Below are 15402 nucleotides of genomic sequence, written 5' to 3'. Positions count from 1 at the left end.
AGCTGCTGTATATGAAGAGTTTGGAGATAAAAAGGAAAGCGAAATCCATGCAAGGAACAGAATACCCAGCAAGAAGAGCAGCAGATTTGGAAGGAACTGCAGAGAATTTTGTTTTTTAAAGATTTACTTACTAGAGCGAGCGAGCGAGCGCGTGTGCGCATGTGCACATGAGTGGGCGGAGGGGGCAGGTAGGGAGGGACAGGGAGAGAGAATCTCAAGCAGACGCCCCACCAAGTGCAACGTGGGGCTCGATCCCACGACCCTGAGACCATGACCTGAGCTGAAATCGAGAGTCGGATGCCTAACCGATGGAACCACCCAGGCGCCCGAAAGAGAAGGAAAAGTTGCATGAGCTGGTTACACAGCAGACGAGGGGGGCAGGCAGAGCTGGGGGCCTGAAGAAACCGCCCGGGATGCAGCACGAAATGACAGAGAAGCAGCATGAACAAGGGTGAAGACGCTGGAGGGTGGTGCGACACAGCGTAGCAGCGCTCAGCAAACTAACGGCCAGGGTTTCTCCAGAATCATGAACAGACACAACACTTGACCTCCAGGAAGCACACGGAATCCAGAGCAGGATGAGTGAGAAGAAAGCCCCCCCCGCAGTGAGACGGAAGACCGCCAGAGGGAGGGAGCGCAGAGCGGCCGGAGAGAACCGGAGACGGCCACCGCATGGGCCAGCGCACGTGACGTGACGCCATCCAAGTCTCAAAAACGGCCGGACACTCAGCGCCACACACACCATGGCCTCTGCCCACAAGGTGCTGGAGCTGACGTCAGTAATAAAATTGCTGTGCATTTAGGAAGTAAAAGCGCCTTCTGTTTCACTCCTGGGTCACAAGAGAACAAGGGCATTTAAAAGTGCCAAGACTGAACAGGGAGAGCGCTGCACCCCAACACGCGGCATGCAGCAGAGCAGAGCGGGGACAGGGAGAGCCCGAAGGTCTGAGGACAGAAATCAGCTCTCAAAATTAAGAAGCTTTGCTTAGAAAAAGTAATACAGAAGTAAAAGAATAATAATGAGTCAACTCAGTAGCCTAGAAAGAGACACTGGAATAAACCCAAGGAACATGGCGAGAAATAAAGGCGAGGAAGGCAAAGGAGCTGTGGCGGTGAGCCGCCAACCGAACGCAGGCTCTTCGTCAACAGCAATAAAGTAATAGAGAGAAACCTGTGCTAGGAGGAGTCAAGAAAACAGAAAAGCAAAAACAATTTTAGAAACGAAAGGGAACTTCATGTCAGAGAGAGATTTGAAAACTAAGAAAATAGTATGACCTTTGCACCAAGAAACGGAGAAGGTAAATGCGACGGAGAAGGTGGTCGACAGCCCCAAGATGACCCCCGTGGTTCACAGCCCGGCACAACCCCCTCGCCACGGGCTTCTCCCAGAAGGGGCTCACGAGAGCCACGGAGGGCCACGTGGGATGAGGCCTCCCAGCACCGGGACTTGCGTCCTGCCGGCACACTCGGCCGCGCGAGCTGCCGTGTTGGGGGGCGCTCAGACCAAGTAGTGGCAGGGGCTGACTCCTGACGACAAAGCAGGAGTGAGCTTGGAAAGGGCCCTTCCGTCGAGCCTTCGGGTGAAGACCACAGCTGCGGCAGCACCTGGTTGGCAGCCCGAGCCTGAGGACCCGGCGACGCCCGGACCCCTGCCCCGCGGAAGCAGGGGATGACACGGTGACACAGCAACAGCGAGCACGTGCAGATTACTCTCTGGGAAAGGAAGCTACCAAACCGTATCCAGACCGGACTGGAAACCCTGACGGGTCTGCGGCTCTTAAAGAGACAGAACCAGGACCTAATCGTGGATCCACACTGAGGCCGGTTGCGAGCAAGAAAACACATAGAACAGGCGACCTCGGTCTTGCAGGAGCCCTGCCGCACAGCAGAGAGGCAGCACCACCCATCAGGAGCCTGGCCCACTCGGACCGGACCACGCAAGGGCAGGATGTGACAAAGGACAATTATAAGCCAAACTCACTTTGGACACAGGTGCAGACAATCCCCCACGAAGTATTACCCACCAGCCAACACAGTAACGTAGCAAAAAATAACACACCACGGCCAAGCTGGGGTATTTCCAGGAAGGCAAAGAAGGACCCATGTACTTCACCAAAGTAACAGATGAATGGAAAAATCGTACATGATCCGCTCAATACATGCAGAAGAAGTCTTTGTAAAACCTTTTCAGCAAAATATTCTTAGAAACAAGACAACTTTCTTAAGCTGAAAGGAAGCATATACAGAAAAATAAGCAATCTCTGTTTCTGTAACTTCACCGTTTGGAACAGGCGACATCGTCCAAGGAGGTATGTTAATATCGGTGCCCCTGCCACACCGTCCTCCTGCCCCCCATGGGAAGGAACCGCTGAACTCTCGAGTCCCCTCCCGGCACGTCATCATCCAAAACGAGAGCTTGAAAAGGTGTTCTCACCCCTCTCCCCCACCCCATGTACGTGGCTCCAAACCCGAGGAGCTTCCCCTGAGGGACAGGAAGCCAGCCACCCCCAGAGACAGGCCCCTGGGCTGTGCCTGAGCCTAACCCTGGCCAGGTCACCTCACACCAGCAGAGGGTACCTGGAGCATGTGTCCTGGGAGCGTGGCTGACACCCTGGTCGGGTGTGACGGTGAGGAGCCTCCCGGGCGGGGTGTGTCCCATTCAGGGATGTGGGACCTGCAGCCTGGGTCACTCCTGGCTGGGGCCAAAGGCACCTCGGAGTCTGGCTGCCTGCTAGCACGCTGCCTGCCATGGGCTGCAGCCCACTAGGCGGGGCCGCTCACTCTCAGGTCGGCCGCACTGGCTGGACGGCCCTTGTTACTGTCACAGCCATGTGCCACCCCCCTGCCACCACCGCGGGCACACGCATGAGCTGACTGTCCTTGCAGCTGGCTGGCGCTTTCCCGGCGGGCTCTGGAAGCACCGTGTGTCCGGACAAGCCTGCGGCCCCTGTTTTCTCTCCTGAGACCCCACCCCCACCCCCAGCGGGCTGCTTGCTTTCCTCTCCCTGACAGGCACGGTCCCTGGGCCTCGGGAGTATCTGCAAAAGCCAGGTCTCTCCATTCCCCCCTGGGTCAGGGTCCGGGTGGTGCAGGCGCTCAGCACCAGCCTCTCTAGCGACAGAAGCTTCCAGAACATCGCTGGCGGCCACACCATGTGGGTTTCCTGGTCGGGCTATTCGGTTCACTGACGATACATCTGTTGGATTCCTTTACCTGCCTCTGTCTCTATAATTTTCTCATTTACTCTTTTTTTAAAACTTCTGATTTCAGTGTAATATACACACAGGGAAGTGCACACAGCACACATACCCATGTGACCGACACGCGGCTCGAGGAAGAAACTGCTGCAGCGCCCCTAGGAGCTGTGCACACTCCCCGCCCTGCCGGGAGCCGCTTCCCGAGCCCAGCCGTGAGGCACTGTGTCCACGGGAACGGAACCAGGCCGAACGCATCCTTGGCTCGGCGCGCGCCCGTGACGGCCACACACTGCCTTGTCCTCTTCCCCGCCGTGTGACTATTCCAGAAGCTGTTACCTCCTCGTGTTCTTTGGAGACGGGCATTTAGAGCATTTCCAGGGTTTGTACATTAGGACCACAGCTGCCGGGACGTCCTGCACGGGGGTCCCGATACACGCGTACTTGTGCACGCCCAGGAGTGAACCGGCTCCAGGGCAGGCCCCACCCCGTGGCCTTCCCACGCGGCGCCCACTTGCTGCACATCCTCCCGGGCACTGGGCTTCTGCAGCCTTTCCATGTCGCAGCCCCTGGCGCGTGGCCGACACCTCTCTGGGTTCCACTTCCACATCTTCCTGACGTGCAGGTGAGTCTTTATTCTTTATATTTTTCTTTGTCTCCCCACCTCTGCTCCCAGGGAGAGCAACGGGAGGATTCAGAGCTAAGACTGGGGGGAGGGGGGGCAGCGCCTGGGGGGCTCAGCTGGTTAAGTCTCTGGCTCGTGGTTTCGGCTCAGGTCATGATCTCAGGGTCATGGGATCAAGCCCCACGTCAGGCTCTGCACTGGGCGGGAGTCTGCTTGGGACTCTCTCTCCCCCTCCCTCTGCTCCCCCTCTCTAAAAAGTAAAAAAAGAACTGCTTAGTTGTCGTGCCAACACCGGAGAGGGAAATGGCAGCGTTTCCCTAAAATCAGAAACAAAACCGGGACACCCTGTCGCACACTTCCACTCAACACTGTCCTGAAGGCCCCAAACTGTCTGTAAAACAAGAAGGTATAAGCAAGAGACAAAGCCACTACCACTCCCAGATGACAGGACGTCCACACAGAAAAACTCGGGAAGGGGGGCACGTGGGGGGCTCAGTCAGTCAAGCGTCTGATTCTTGGTTTCAGTTCAGGTCACGGTCTCAGGGTCGCAAGATGGAGCCCCACAGCCATGCTCAGCGGGGAGTCTGCTTGAGATTCTCCCTCTCCCTCTGCCCCTGCCCCCCCCCAAATAAATAAGTAAATTAAAAAAAGAAAAAGAAAGTCCTAAATATCTAAAAATAAATGACAGGAAATGGAGATTGGTAAGGTGACTGGCTATCAAAGCAATACCCAAAATCAAAGGTATTTCTGCTCAACACCAACCAGGGGTTAGAAAAAATTTTTAATAAAGAATAAAATTTAAAAATGCCACTTAGAAAAGCAACAGAAGTCATCAGGGCCCCTGGGAGTAATCGTTAAGTGCAAACGTAAGGCAGGCTGAGGAACGTGGGGGAGACTCACTGGAAGCCACAGACAATCTGCATTAATGGAGACGCAGGCCACGTTCCCAGCAGGAAGAATGGACCGTGACGGCGAAAAATTCCTCCCAGTTCATCTACACAGTCAGTGCCATATCAGTCAAAATCCTGACCGTTTTTCATGAGACTTCAGAAGCCGACTTTAACACGTAACACAGAGAAGCAAAGAGCAGGATTGGCCAGGTGCTCCCGAGACCCCGCAGGAAGGATGAGCAGACGCACCGACCAGAGGGACAGAGAACCAGACAGAGGGCGCCCACACACGTGGCCACGTGGCCGCAGTGCCACCAGGGGGGCGGGGACCACTGTGGACAAGCGGTGCTCCCGTGGGGACAAAAGAGCACTGGGCTCCCTGCTTCTCACACCACAGAGTCAGCTCCAGAGGGATGAGGGGCCTCCAGGTGGGAGCCAAACCTCAGAACTTCCACAAGGGAATGTGGGAGCGCGCATGAGTGCCCCAGCGTGGGGAAGGACTTCTCAGCAACAGGCAAAAGGCAGCACCCACAAAAGGAAAGGTGGGTGAATCCACAGGAAATCAGGCGGTCCTATTCATCAACAAAGAAGACAGGAGACAGCTGGGAGAAGGCCGGAGGCACACACACGAGACAATGGATGGTGCAGACCCACAGGTAAGGACAGCAGGTGAAGGAACTCAGAGCGGGAACACGGGCGGCCCATCGGTGCAGGGAGACGCTCAGCACCATCAAGCAGGAAATGCAAATCAAGGCCACAATTAGACAGGACATTTTGCATCCACTCCATTTGCGAGAACTCATGACAGGATCAAGTGCTCGAGAGCACGTGCGTCCCCCGTTGTGCAGCGTGGGACACACGGCGGAGAAAGAGCGGGGCCGCCGGGCACACTCACGGCCAGAGCCTCGCCACCCGGTGGCTGCAACCTGCAGCAGGCCAGTGGCCAAGGGGGTTCCGCAGACACGGGTCCGGACTAGGAGTGCTGTCCAGTGAGCATTCGGGCACATTCTGTAAACATTTTTCCCGGACTTGATCTTCGTGCTGACTTGAAGAGGGCCTCCTGCACACACGTAGAGACGCACGGAGTTCCCGTTTCCCGGCAGACACGGACTCTGGGTGCCGTCTCCTCGTCCCCTCCCCACACCATCAGAGAACCCCCATCCTGTTTCCAGCAGCCCTGCTTGAGATGGATGAACAACATTTTGGTTTTCATCTGCACATGAAGCTTCGGGTTTCTGTTATCCATGTTTTTGCTTCTCATGCATTTAAGAAGTGCCCATTTGGTCCTCCTTTCATTAGCCCAGTTACTTTATTTCAAAAACTAAACAAATGTTTTAGACTAGATGTTGTAAAAATTGTGACCTATAGGCTGAATTCGGGCAGCAATATTTTTTTATTTGGTCTGCAGTTTGTTAAAAATAAATAATTGCATATAAAAACCCAGATTTCTCAGGGGCTCCTGGGTGGCTCAGTCGGTTAAGCATCTGCCTTCAGCTCGGGTCATGATCCCGGGGTCCTGGGATCGAGCCCCGCATCGGGCTCCCTGCTCAGCAGGGAGTCTGCTTCTCCCTCTCCTACTCCCCCTGCTTGTGTTCCCAATCTCACTGTCAAATAAATAAATGAAATCTTAAAAAAAAAAAACAAAAAACCCAGATTTCTGCCTTGTCCTAGCAGACCAAAGATCTACTTCCTCCCGTCCTGCATTCACCTGGCCATGTCAACTGGGGGTCATGCTGGCTGGGGGTCAGAGGCCAGGGGTGAGTGCTCAATGCTGGGGGTCAGTGCTGGGGGTCAGCGCTGGGGGTGAGGAGTCAGTTCTGGGGGTCAGCGCTGGGGGTGAGTGCCCAGTGCTGGGGGTCAGCGCTGGGGGTCCGGCGAGCATGCCCGAGAAGAGGCCTCAGCCATCACCCTTGTCCACACAGCCGCCATCCTCTGTCTCACACCTACATTTCCCCTGGCTCCCCTTCCTGCCTGGCCTCTGTCAGAACCTGTGTTCACAACTTTTATGTAGTTTTATTTACCAAAAAAGAAATGTTTGTACCCAATAACTCCCTACACTATAAAGAAAAGAAGCGAAGGGCACAAAGCAGTTGGAGCTCCGGGAAAAGGCCACATTAGCCTGGAACCAGACGTGAACTGCAGGCTGCCACTGCATTTTCTTTCTTTTTTAAAGATTTTTTAATTTATTTATTTGACAGAGAGAGACACAGCAAGAGAGGGAACACAAGCAGGGGGAGCAGGAGAGGGAGAAGCAGGCCTCCCGCCGAGCAGGGAGCCCCACGCGGGGCTCGATCCCAGGACCCCGGGACCGTGACCTGAGCCGAGGGCAGACGCCCAACGACTGAGCCCCCCAGGCGCCCCTGCACTGCATTCTCTAACATGTTGCTAGGACCAAGTTATAGTAGTGCGCCCCTTGACTCACACAGCTGAAAATAACCACTAACACGTGCTAACGTGTGTGTGTTCTGCCCTCCACGACCACCTGGAAGCCCCCAACTCTTTCCTAGCACCGGATGCTTTGCTGTCGGGTACCAGCTCACCGCCAGGCCCAGCGAAGGAGATCTGCCGTAACCACAGGGTTTTTCTAAAACAAAACCAAAACACTACCTGTGCCATGCAATTATCAGCACTGGAAGATTATTTTTACCACATCCTTCCACTTTTGTGGAAGTCACTAAATGTTATCTGTGAGGCAGTCACGGGGCTGGGACACTCAGACCCCCCTCAAAGGAGAACCTGCCACACAGTGGCAATGCGCCCTCCATGCACAGCCGGGCCTGAGGGAGGCCGGGCTCCCAGGCTGGGGGCCGTCCCAGCCAGAGGCCCCCTGGCTGAGACCTTCTCCGAGCTGCATGAGAGGTCCTCCCTCCCCAGCTCTCCACCACCGCTATCTCCTCTCACCTCATCAGACCAACACGGTGAGGGCCCCCAGCGCCCCGCCCCTGAGCCCCTTGGCCTCCTCCTGCCCCTCTCTTTTGGGCACCTGCTTCCTACGTCACCCAAACTGATGCACTCTCCATGTAAGGATTGACTTCTGGCCCATTTTGGCAAAAATCGCTGCTATTAAGCCTTACTTTGCAAGGTGTACCAGTTGACGGACTTCTCTCTGAACATGAGGGTGATGTGTATCTTCCTAATAAAAGGCACATTCATTCAATAGCTCCAGTTAGACTTGGACAGTGGTCTCCACTAGAAACCAGTGCTTGGAACGCTGGACCAACCACCGGTGCACTCCTTACACTTGTCCCCAGGACAGCCCTTCACCTTGCTCCCACCAAGGGCACAAGGCAGCCGAGCACACACGAATTTGCATAACCTGACTTTTTCCCCAATGCAACATCATATCTAGCACGTATCTGTTTCCACCATCTCAGATGGGGATTTCTGATCCCCAGTCCACCAGGTGTAGCCTTCTGGAAGTAAAAAGTTTTTAAATGACTACTTGCGCGAAGCCAACCACTTAGTTTCAAAAATGTAGATTTTTCATGACTAAGTTTTCTGAGTATCAAGGTGCTCTGGATTCGAGAAGACCTTTGAAGTCTAGATTCATCACTTGCTAGCTGAGCAACCCCCACCAAGCCCTCCCTGCTCGGTTTCTCCATCCGTGTAATGGGGCGAAGCCACTGTCCTCACAGGGCTTTTCCACGAATCAGACAACATAATCTGCACATGGAACACCTCACAGAGCCCTCACTGTTGTAGCTGTTGTCACAGGACAATATGTAAAGCCTCAGTGAGGAGGCAGGGGACACTTTTAACGTCGGCACATGCTTCTAAAGTCTCCAGGTCAGCCAACGACGTGATGAAGAGAGCCTAGCTCCCCCACCAGGTTCCCACCATAGGGGATACAACTCGCCGCTGAGTGACACAACTGGCTGAAGGTACTTCCTTGTAGCACACAGCTTTTTACTACTGCTCGTGGCAGAATTCATTACCGTTTTTCTTTATTACTGATTTCACTCCCCACCCACTTTCAGAAAGGAATCAAGAAGATCCACATTAATAATGCATGGCCTCCCCGAGTCGCCTGGGGACAGGCCTCCAGGCCACTGGCACGCTGCTCCTACCACGTGCCCAGCCTCGGTTCTGAGTCGTATGGAAGAATGTCGCCTGTCACATATCGATCTGCTAGCACCAGCACTGAAGGATGCACACCCTACCTGTGACCCTTCCAGCTATGCTCGGGAAGGGACAGCGATCAAACCACAGCGTCTGCATCTGGACGCGTCTGAATCTGCAGTGAGGGCGGGGGCCGGCCTCCCCCCAGCCCGCCCGCCGCCTCCCAAATCGTCGCACAGATGCCCTCCCAAGATCACCACCTCTCACACTTCGCTCCGCAAAGATAATCCAAACATGGCAAATTCTTCTAATAACTGAAAGGAACCCTGTCCAAGGACGTACCACTCATGTGTTTGCCTAAAATGCAGCATTTTGAAATTAGTAATTTGCGATGAATGTTAAGATTATTACGAAGTAGTTTTAGGAAGGGCAATTAAGTCACAACACTTTCCCTTACAACTTGAAACAACTCATTTAAAGCCTCAAATATTCTTTGGTTAACCAAAAGTCAAATCTATGAAATTTCTGAGTAATTGCTTTATAAAATTCAGTCTGACCTTACTGAGTAACTAAAGATCTTACGTTATACAAATCACTTAAAAGGAAACAGACAAATGTAGCCACTCAGGTCCTTTGCTCTATAAATATCAATCAGCCACAACTTCTACCAGTAAACTCTTCGAGTTCTGACAAGGCCAGGGAGAGAAGAAAGGGCTGGAGATGGAAGCTACTGCTTTTGTCAGATGTGACAGGGGCCGCTGCTAACAGTGAGGGGCACCTGGTCCACACCGTAAGCCGTGCCCTCCCGTCCCCCATGTTAAGTCAGGCTGAAAGTCACCAGAAGGTGTGCATTTCAGGGGTAAAATGTGATTGGACAAGTTAACCAGACCCTTCCCCTCCAAAAAAAACCCCAGTGAATCTGGCTCTTCTCAACACAACTTCTGTTTTTTATTTTCCCTGTTTACAAGGATTTCAATATTTCCCTCCTACCTCTGATTTGACCCCAGATGAAAATCTACGGACTTTTAGCAGATGGTGGGGTCTCAGAAGATGGGAGTCCGTGGATCCTAGTTTAAACCTGGTCACGCTGATCTGTGACCTAACCTTCGGCAGGTAGCCAGACCTCTGTTCTCGCAGACCACTCTCTTCCAAGGTTGAAGTGTGATCAGAGAGAACACAGGCCACGGGCTACGTATCGGGGTGAACTCAGCGGGAAGCAGGAGTAAAAATGGACAGCCCAGATCACCTTGGTGGATACACTTTTTCTACCTTTCAAAATAAAACATCTGCTTTGTTTGCTTCCCCAGTGCCGGCCCACAGACCTGTGCTCGGGCCAGGGAGCACTCATGCAGGCGCTGAGCCTGCCACGTGGGCCAGCCCAGGGCCGAGGGCACCCTCCCTGGAGGCAGTTGAAATATCCCTCCTGCACCTTCCCTGACCATCCTACAACCCTGCCTCTCACCCTGCTCTCACACACGCCTCAGTTTATTGTTAAGACACAGACCTCTTGGTAGAGATTCTCCAGGTGGGGCCCCACACGGGTGGCATGAAGAGCAAACTCCGGCCACGCATGGCCACTATGCATACACATGATCTGGCTCGAGACATTAAGGCGACTGTACCTTCCAGGGCCAAGAAGGGGGCTCTTCCCACCCTGTCAATCCCATGCAGTCTCTCTTTTAAACAATGTAATCATGGAGATCCCTAAGGGTGACCAAGAAATGGATACAGAAGTGAGCCATAACAGGCTAATTCTAAAACTTTGAGGGGGATGGGGGGGTGCATAGTCATGATGATCTAGAATAGGAAGAGGGGGCAGCAAGGAAGTGATCAAATTAGGGAATGTTCAGAATCTGACTGAGACTCCCTATGAAGCTTTTCAACAGAGAAACGTGGACTAGCAACCCATAAGTGAGTATCATCAGCCTGCAGAGCTGTAACCCAGAGCACGGGGTGGGGGTGGGGGCTCTGGGTGTAGCCCCCCACACCGGGCCCCAGCAGCACCAGCACACCAGTGGTGCACCTGGGCTCCCTGGGATGACTGTCACTTCTCTGATGGGCGCTGCTTCCCATCCCAGACTCCGAAGGCCAGCGGTCCTCATTTACCTTCTATTAAGATCATGTTTCCTACAAAAAGGAACCTACCTGTTCAAGTATTCCCTTAGACAAGACTGTTAACATTGTGCTAAAAAAAAAAAAAAAAGGCCCAGGAAGCCATTTATAAAAGCATTTTCCCTACTGCACCGAACTTCTCTCAAAGTTAAAAAAAAAAAAAAAAAAAAACCACAACTGCACAATTTTTCAAGGTAGCTGTAACTGCTAAAAATCCTTTCCAGGGTCCTGGGGGTGGCCCTGGGGGTGAAGGTGGCTCCGGCCCCAGATAGCTCTTGGATCACTGACTGACCCCATCACTTGACTGGAACGGTGGAAATTCACAGTCGGCCTTGGTCCAAATGCCAAAGTCAAATCTGAAAACTCAGCACACGCCACCCCCTTTGCAGCCCCACCTGCAGCCCTCCCTCGGATTGAGCAAAAAGTGAAACTAAGCCTGGACCATGGCCTGCAGGGGTCAGGGGCGCCGCGCGGGGGTCTCAGGTCCCCAGAGCCCCCGAGCCAGGCAGGGGGCCTTCGCATCCGCAGGGGGAGCAGAGCGGGCCCGAGCAGAGTCCGCGGGGAGAGAGGAAGGGGGGTCACGTCCTCCCTCAGCCCCGGCCACCAGGCCCCTCCCGGGGCGACCCTCCCCAGGCGGCTCCCCCCTCCTCCCCCCACCCGCCCCCTCCCCTGGAGGCTGCAGCGGCCTGAGAGGGGCAGACAGGGAGGTGTCCTGGGCCTCCGCCGGACAAGGAACCGGGGAGGCCAGGGGTGCGGGGACGACCCGGGCCCATGAACCACCCCCGGCGCCCCCCCACCCCGTCCTCCCGCAGGCCCCACGCCGGGCGGAGCGCAGCCGGCCCACTGTGGCGCGGGGCCAGCGGGCCCGGGGCCGACTTCGGGCGGGGGCCGACCTCGGGCGGAGGAGCGACCTGGGGCGGCGGGGGGCGGGGGGAGGGGAGCGACCTCGGGCGGCGGGAGGAGGGCCCGACCTCGGTGGGGGCCGCGCCGCTCACCTGCAGCCGCCGCCACCTGCTCGTCGCGCGCGCGGCCTCGGCGTCGCCTCCACGGCCACTCCGGCCGCTGCGCTCCGGCCCTGGGCGCGCCCGGCCCTGCGTCGGGCCTCAGCGAGTGCGGCGCCCGCCGCCCCCGGCCCCCATCCCGCCCCGCCCGGCCCGCCGCCCTCCGCCCTCGGCCGCGCCGCCCCGCCACTTCCTGTGCGCGGCGATCCCACAGTTCCGCCGGCGCGCGAGGAGGGGGGGACACGCGGGGACACGCGGGGGGGTGCGGGGGGGGCCGCGCGGGGGGGGACCGGGGGACACACGTGGGGGACGGGGGACACGTGGGGAGGGACGCGGGACAGCGGGGTTCCTCGCCGGGGGGGGGGAGGGGGGACGGGGGGGCGGAATGCAGGCGGGGAAGGGGCCCTGGCAGAGGTCGGGAAAGGGACGCGCGTGAATCCGGGGCGGGGACCAGAGCCGGCGGGGCACGTGGGTTGGGGGACCAGCCAGGCCGGTCAGGAGGCGGGACTGACGCAGGGAGGGGACCGGGTGGGGGCGCAGTATGTGGGGGAGCGGGGAGACAGCACCGCGGGTCAGGCGACCCCGCGAACCCCCCCCATTTCCCTGGGGTCCCCTCACCCCCGCGGGCACCGGCTTGTTTCCGGGCGTGAGCTCCTCCCCTAGCCCAGGTCACGGCCAAGGGGGGTTACCGCCGCGGCGGGGGGGTGGATCCCGCGCGTCACCGTGGGGACGGTCTTGGGAGCCTCGGCTCCGCGGGAGGATAGATTTCAGACCCACGTGCAGCGCCCTTTGACTTATTTATAGTTGGCACCAGGCCGGCAACGTTGTATCAATTTGATCCTGGAGGAAGCTTCCCGGAACTGGGGCGGGGTGGGGGGGGGGGTCGGTCGCCTGGAACGGGCCTCGCTAGTGTACCCCGCTGCTCCCAGGTCACTGACCGCTCTCCCCTCTTGCCTGAAGAGCGCCCGAGCTGGACAGGGTTGCCTGAGTTCCCCACGGAGCACCTGGGGGCGGCCAGCCTGGACAGCCCCAGGGAGTGCAGCCAGGAGGAGGGTCCTCTCCATTCTGCTTTCTCCACTGGGTACCTCGCCTGACTCGCCGCCTGTTCAGGTCCTCAGGTCAAGCTGGACCTCCTGAACTTGGACTGGTTTCACTGGAAAACTATTTAAAACACCAGGCGCTGTTGCAGTCTGCTGTGTCTTATTTTAAACCTCCTCCCATTATTTCAGAAAACACTTGGACTAAAATAAAATAAAATACACATACATGCACCTGTTCTACTCACAACTCCCTTATGCTTGAAAACGGAGTTATGGCTTGCAGTGTTGGTGGAAATGTATTACTCGTAAAACCCTGGAGCCTGCAGTCCCTCTTCTGTCTTGTCCTAGAGGTAAATTCCCACAGGCGCCTGCAGATGTGCATAGAAGGATGTTCTGACTTACAGCATATAATTCACAAAAATCTGGAAACAACCCATAGACACCTGGTTCCATAAACTCCAGCATATTCGTTGAATAATATTTTTAATTTAGAACATTAAAAAATTAATGTGGTTCTACATATGCTGATATTATATAATCTCCAAGATCTGTTAAATTAAAAAAGACAGAGAGTGAAGATGCAGGGCAATGTGTATACAAGGATCTCTTTCCCATATTGAGAAGCAGTATACCCATCTATACACCCAGAAAACTTCTGGAAGGATCAATGTGAGACTGTTATTGGCTGGACAGGGGTAAGGCAACTTTATTGTTACTAGGTAGTAATGTTTAAATTTATTGCATGCACACATTTTATAAATACTTCTAAAAAACGAATTAAATGTACCTCATCGTTTAGACACTTGATGGCCACTTAATAGTTACTTCGAACTTTCAGATCAGCTCAAAATACTGTATTTGTCTCAACAGAGTAAAGCATCATCAATGTCATCTAATCTATATTCAGATAGAATCTATGATCATTCAGACCTAAGCTAGTAGGAATTTGCATCTGGAAAAGCTCAACTGAACGTATAAGCAGAGTAAACATTTAAACTTGGAAGTGAGCCAACCAGCCCTTAACTACTTACTGGGCCCTGGGCAGAGCACGAGCTCAGATGGACGGGAAACGTGGTCCTCACTCAGATTTACTGAGTTTATTATCTATGTGCATTATTTCACCTACTTATCAAGACCCAGCCCTGAGGTGCACGCTACTGGCAGCTGTTTTACCTTTGGAGAGACTGAGGCCCAGGGAGGCCAGGGTCTCAGCCGCCTGTGCACAGCAGAGCCGTAGCCTGGCTCCAGACCCTGACTCAGCCGCTGTGCCGGGCTCCAGGCGGCCCCAGCAATGATGGTTTCTGAGTTGGGAGAGGGACTTAGGTCCCCAGCTGCCTAACTTAAAATGAGGAAAGGACAAGTCTTACCCAGGGTGTTAGTTGGCACACATGTGCAGACAGAGGGGCTTTGTGCATGACTAAGAAGCAGGGCAGGGTTATTTGACCGCCCTCCACGAGGGGGATGAGGGGGATGTAGGTCCTGGGAGAGGACTCCCCATTCATTATTTGCTCTAAATCTCTGACCCAACTGGCTTGATCCCATTTCACAGGTAAGTAAACCAGAGACCAGGAGGTGGTCCTAAGATCAAAGGGCAGACAGCTGCCTGCCTCCAAGCCTAGAAGCAGTCTTTCCCATTTAGAGAGTCTCTCTCATTGGAGAGCTTCCCCAGTCGAGCCCTGCCCAAGGCCACTCAAGGGCACGGGTGGCAGTGTGGGCTCCAGGTGGGTCCGGGCTGAGGAGGGCTTCCCGGAGCAGCTGAACACGGATGGATGTCACCTTGTCGTCACTCCGGGGAACTGAGAGACAAGGCTGGGAGCTTAGCCTGTGACCTTGGTCAGGGACATGACCCATTTGGGTCTTTGTTCCCTTTCCTATAAAGCAAGGAGGTTCCCACCCCAGACTTCCCTGATCCCCAAGAATTTGCCAAGAGAGCTATGGCTGTGGGGCCGACTCAGACATTTCTAGAAGTCTAAAGTGCATATTTACCCAAGATACCAAAACTAAAGATAGTAACTTTCCTAGAAATTGGTTAACTCCAGCACGTTAGCCCCTAGCCTCAAATGGATAGATGTTATATGTTTTTAATTCATACATAGCAGGAAAAGCAATGGTTACAAATGTAAGTTTTTCAGGAGACAAATTACTACTAGTAGGTGGTAGTAGTATTTTAAGTAGGCTTCATGCTGGGTGTGGAGCCCAACACGGGGCTTAAACTCACGACCCCGAGATCAAGACCTGAGTTGAAATCAGGAGTCAGAGGCTTAACCAACGGAGCCACCCAGGAGCCCCACAGGAGACAAATTATTTTAAAAATGGGCTTCTCTAGGGGCAAAAACCCTAAAAGGGATTTTTCATGGCAGAGAGACTGGGAACCCCCAGGACACACTACGACCCCGCCCCGAGGTGGCTGTTGAGAAACGAAGTTCAGCCTGAAGGTCCCGAGTCACACGAGATGTCAGGTGTCAGTGGAGAATATTAAGT

The 15402-nt window shown here is 54.8% G+C and overlaps 1 protein-coding gene across 1 annotated transcript in view; it reads right to left on the bottom strand.

Moving 5' to 3' along the window:
• The window catches only part of AGPAT3 (1-acylglycerol-3-phosphate O-acyltransferase 3), an 81373-nt gene extending 69346 nt beyond the window's left edge, over positions 1 to 12027 (bottom strand). Inside the window, exon 1 of the mRNA XM_027583537.1 lies at positions 11876 to 12027. The gene's annotated coding sequence lies outside the window, so the exon portion shown is untranslated. The remainder of the gene's footprint in view (positions 1 to 11875) is intronic.
• Between the last annotated feature and the right edge of the window lie 3375 nt (positions 12028 to 15402).

Source organism: Zalophus californianus, chromosome 1 (assembly GCF_009762305.2).
Source record: "Zalophus californianus isolate mZalCal1 chromosome 1, mZalCal1.pri.v2, whole genome shotgun sequence".
NCBI lineage: Eukaryota > Metazoa > Chordata > Mammalia > Carnivora > Otariidae > Zalophus > Zalophus californianus.
This window is presented reverse-complemented; position numbering and strand designations above follow the sequence as displayed.